This window comes from Amphimedon queenslandica, unplaced genomic scaffold, assembly GCF_000090795.2.
Source record: "Amphimedon queenslandica unplaced genomic scaffold, v1.1 AMPQUscaffold_13273, whole genome shotgun sequence".
Lineage (NCBI taxonomy): Eukaryota > Metazoa > Porifera > Demospongiae > Haplosclerida > Niphatidae > Amphimedon > Amphimedon queenslandica.
In genome coordinates this window covers 1-5,214 of record NW_003546491.1, presented here as the reverse complement: position 1 = coordinate 5,214, position 5,214 = coordinate 1, and the positions used below count along the sequence as shown (strand labels likewise).

Below are 5,214 nucleotides of genomic sequence, written 5' to 3'. Positions count from 1 at the left end.
TGATTCCAATCAAGTTTGGATTTTCTATGATTTTTTAAAGTTGCTCAAATATTGGACAAAAGTCCCTGTACTATAGTACAGGGATTTTTGTAAAATTTCACAAAAAATGACAAGTAGAAAATTCCTTAGTTTTATTACAATTCCTGATGCATATACATGTATTTATGCTGTGTAGAAGTTTGAGCTAATTCATGTGATTAATTCCAATGAAATGTCTACAGGAGATTTATTCTTGCTACAATCTTGACTCTGGCTGGGACTTAAGAGTATTAATAGTTTTTTAAAGAATTTGGTACACCAATTCTCACTAAAACTTTGAAAATATTCTATATTACTGGTCACACCCACCAACCTTTTCAGATAAGCTAGCATGCTCAGAAGGTTGGTAGGTGTGGCCAGTATTGTCTACTGCGCATGCGCAGATCCCCCGTATGAAGGAATGGGCCAACCTGAAAGCTGCTCGAGCTGAGGAGGATCTTCTAGTGACCGGATATTGCGCAATACATCAAAGGGATTGCTCACAGTGCAAGCCCATGCATGCCCCGGGCAAGCCCATGTCATGACCTGGGCTTGCCCGTACAATAGCCTTTCAATTAATTGTGATCTGCGCATGCGCAGATCCCCTTGTATAAAGGAATGGGCCAACCTGCAAGCTGCTCGAGCTGAGGTCTGAGTTAATTAATTGGTGGGTGTGGCCAGTATTGTCTGCTGCGCATGCGCAGATCCCTCTATAAAGGAATGGGCCAACCTAAAAGCTGCTCGAGCTGAGGAGGTCTGAGTTAATTGGTAGGTGTGGTTAATGATTATGGCCCATCCTACATACTAGTGAAGATGTCTAGTGCAAGGAGACTTATTCTTGTTAACAAATTGACTCTGGCTGGGACTTAAAATATTAAAGGACCTTTTTTTCTCGATATCTTTGGGCGACGGGCCGTCTTTCACTATTATTGGGGACTTGTACACAATCCTGGCCTGTCCGAGGCTTACCTCATCCATTACAACTGTAATTACACTATAGATCAATACTGTATATAATATTGTGTATGTATAACTCATAAGCATGAGTTTTACTGTATTACTGAACATGTACAATTAGGTAAAGTACTGTTTAAAATACAGTACAATACTGTTTTAACTGCAGTATATTAGTGTTTTTACTGTTCTATTTATAGTGAGATGGACTTTGATATACACTAATGAAGTTTTACTCTTTTTCAAGATGATAGATCATCTTTTACCAAGATAGGACAGCTTTTATTCATTATATCTTTTTAATTGTACAACATTACTGTACATACGACTGTTTAATAACTGTGTGATGTGTGGACTGTTTTACCTGTATTTTAGTGTAGTATCAAGTTTATTATAAGAATAACAATGACTATTTAGCTAACTATTAGGTGTGATGATGGTAGTAGTGTCATTATTACTCAAAGAATGTATTATTAATAAATGAATTAAGGAGATTGCGCAATACTTCTTTGCATGTGCAGAAGGTTGAGTGGTGTCTACTGTGCATGCGCAGACCTCCTGTGTAAAGGAATGGGCCAACTTACTGTAAGTAACATACCATCTTTACAAAAATGGCCAATCAATCACTCCAAATTTTTATAACATTTTCTGTTGCATATTGATGTTCTTATGCTGTGTAGAAAGATTCAGCTGATTCTAATCAAGTTGTGATTTTCTATGATTTTTTAAAGTTGCTCCAAAATTGGACAAAAGTCCCTGTACTATAGTACAGGGATTTTTGGGAAATTTCAGTAAAATTGACAAGTGAAAAATTTCCCCAATTATTACATTTTCTGATGCATATATATGTACTTATGCAGTTTAGGGAAGTTGAGCTGATTCTGATCAAGTTTGGATTTTTTATGATTTTTTATAGTTGCTCCAGAATCGGAGAAAACTCCCTGTACTATAGTACAGAGATTCTCAGGAAATTTCAATAAAATTGACAAGTCAAAAGTTCCTGAATGTTATTACATTTTTCAATGCATATACATGTACTTATGCAGTGTAGGGAAGTTCAAGTGATTCTGATCAAGTTTGGATTTTTTATGATTTTTTATATTTGCTCCAAAATTGGGCAAAAGTCCCTGTACTATAGTACAGGGATTTTTGGGAAATTTCAATAAAATTGACAAGTGAAAAATTCCTGAATGTTGTTACATTTTCTGATGCATATACATGTACTTATGATGTGTAGAGAAGTTGAGCTGATTCCGATCAAGTTTGGATTTTTTATGATTTTTTAAAGGTGCTGTATACTTGTACCATGTTTGAACTGATTGTTAATGGGTGTTCCAGGTATTGTCTACTGCGCATGCGCAGATCCCTTGTATAAATGAATGGACCAACCTGAAAGCTGCTCGAGCTGAGGAGGAGGTCCTGTCTAAGTTGATTGGAGGGCGTGGTTAGGGTGTTCCCGGTATATTCTACTGCGCATGCGCAGATCCCCTTGTATAAATGAATGGGCCAACCTGAAAGCTGCTCGAGCTGAGGAGGTCTGAGTTAATTGGTAGGTGTGGTTAATGATTATGGCCCATCCTACATTGTAGTGAAGATGTCTGGCTTATTCTTGTTAACAAATTGACTCTGGCTGGGACTTAAATATTAAAGGACCTTCTTTCTTGATGTCTTTGGGCGACGGGACATCTTTCACTATCATTGGGGAGTTGTTGTACTCAATCCTGGCCTGTCCGAGGCTAACCGTATCCATTACAACTGTAGTTACCGAGGTAAATACGCAGGCTATAGATCAATTGTTTATGTATAACTACTGTATAAGCTTATGAGTTTTACTGTATTACTGAACGTGTACAATTAGGTAAAGTAATGTTTAAAATACAGTACAATACTGTTTTAACTGCTGTATACTAGTGTTTTTACTGTTCTATTTATAGTGAGATGGACTTTGATGTACACTAATGAAGTCTTACTCCTTCTCAAGGCGATGGATCATCTTTTACCAAGATAGGACAGCTTATATTCATTATATCTTTTTAATTGTACAACATTACTGTATATACTGAGATATTTAGCTGTTGTTTAATTACTGTACGGTCTGAAAACAGTATTACCTGTATTTTAGTGTAATATCAAGTTTATTATAACAATAACAGTGACTATTTAGCTAACTATTAGGTGCGATGATGGCAGTAGTGTTGTTATTACTTAAAAGAATGTATTATTAATAAATTAATTAAGGAGATTGCGCAATGCGTCTGTGCATCCGCAGAAAGTTGAGTGGTGTCTACTGCACATGCGCAGACCTCCTCTGTAAAGGAATGGGCCAACTTGCTGTAAGTAACATACCATTTTTGCAAAAATGGCCAAAAAATCACTCCAAATTTTTATTACATTTTCTGATACATATTGATGTCCTTATGCTGTGTAGAAAAATTCAGCTAATTCCAATCAAGTTTGGATTTTTTATGATTTTTCAAAGTTGCTCAAAAATTGGACAAAAGTCCCTGTACTATAGTACAGGGATTTTTGTAAAATTTCACAAAAATTGAAAAGTAGAAAATTCCCCAGTGTTATTACATTTTCTGATGCATAAACATGTACTTATGCAGTGTAGGGAAGTTGAGCTGATTCTGATGAAGTTTGAATTTTTTATAGTTGCTCAAAAATTGGGCTAAAGTCCCTGTACTATAGTACAGGGATTTTTAAAAAAATTTCAATAAAATTGACAAGTGAAAAATCCCCCAGTTTTATTACATTTTCTGATGCATATACATGTACTTATGCAGTGTAGGGAAGTTTAGCTGATTCCGATAAAGTTTGAATTTTTTATAGTTGCTATAAAATCAGGCAAAAGTCCCTGTACTATAGTACTGGGATTTTTGGGAAATTTCAATAAAATTGACAAGTGAAAAATTTCCCAGTTTTATTACATTTTGTGATGCATATACATGTACTTATGATGTGTAGAGAAGTGGAGCTGATTCCGATCAAGTTTGGATTTTTTATGATTTTTTAAAGGTGCTGTATATTTGTACCATCTTTGAATTGATTGTTAGTGGGTGTTCCCGGTATTGTCTACTGCGCATGCGCAGATCCCTCTGTATAAATGAATGGGCCAACCTGAAAGCTGCTCGAGCTGAGGAGGTCTGAGTTAATTGGTAGGTGTGGTTAATGATTATGGCCCATCCAACATTGTAGTGAAGATGTCTGGCTTATTCTTGCTAACAAATTGACTCTGGCTGGGACTTAAAATATTAAAGGACCTTCTTTCTTGATGTCTTTGGGCGACGGGACATCTTTCACTATCATTGGGGAGTTGTTGTACTCAATCCTGGCCTGTCCGAGGCTTACCTTATCCATTACAACTGTAGTTACCGAGGTAAATACACTATAGATCAATACTGTATTGTGTATGTATAACTACTGTATAAGCTTATGAGTTTTACTGTATTACTGAACGTGTACAATTAGGTAAAGTACTTTTTAAAATACAGTACAATACTGTTTTAACTGCTGTATATTAGTGTTTTTACTGTTCTATTTATAGTGAGATGGACTTTGATGTACACTAATGAAGTCTTACTCCTTCTCAAGGTGATGGATCATCTTTTACCAAGATAGGACAGCTTATATTCATTATATCTTTTCATATCTTTTCAATTGTACAATATTTCTGTATAATAATGATACTGAGATATTTAGCTGTTGTTTAATTAGTAATTACTGTGTGGTGTGTAAACTTTTCACGGTATTTTTTACTGCGCATGCGCAGATCTCCCTGTATAAATGAATGGGCCAACCTGAAAACTGCTCGAGCTGAGGAGGTCTGAGTTGATTAGTGGGCGTGGTTAAGGGTGTTCCCGGTATTTTTACTGCGCATGCGCAGATCCCACTGTATAAATGAATGGGCCATCCTGAAAGCTGCTCGAGCTGAGGAGGTCTGAGTTGATTGGTGGGCGTGGTTAAGGATAATGGCCAATTTACACAGTGCGAATAAAGGAATATCAATGGACTGTGTTTCTTAATGTCTTTGAGTGGCTGTCCATCTTTCACCATCAATGGGGACTTCTTGTACTCAATCCTGGCCTGTCTAAGGCTCACCTAATCGATTACAACTGTAATTACACCTGTAGATTAATGCTGTATACTACTGTATGAGCTTTGTGATGATTATTATAATCCATAATTAGCTGTATATCAATAATAAAGTATTTTTACTGTTTCATTTTTAGTGCAATGAAC

The 5,214-nt window shown here is 36.2% G+C and overlaps 1 long non-coding RNA gene across 1 annotated transcript; it reads left to right on the top strand.

Annotated features, from left to right (window-relative positions):
- The first annotated feature begins 2,502 nt into the window (after positions 1–2,502).
- LOC109583874 (uncharacterized) lies at positions 2,503–3,205 on the top strand. The gene is made up of 2 exons (XR_002185746.1): positions 2,503–2,741; positions 2,907–3,205. It is a non-coding gene; the product is annotated as an uncharacterized LOC109583874 (long non-coding RNA).
- The last annotated feature ends 2,009 nt before the right edge of the window (positions 3,206–5,214 follow it).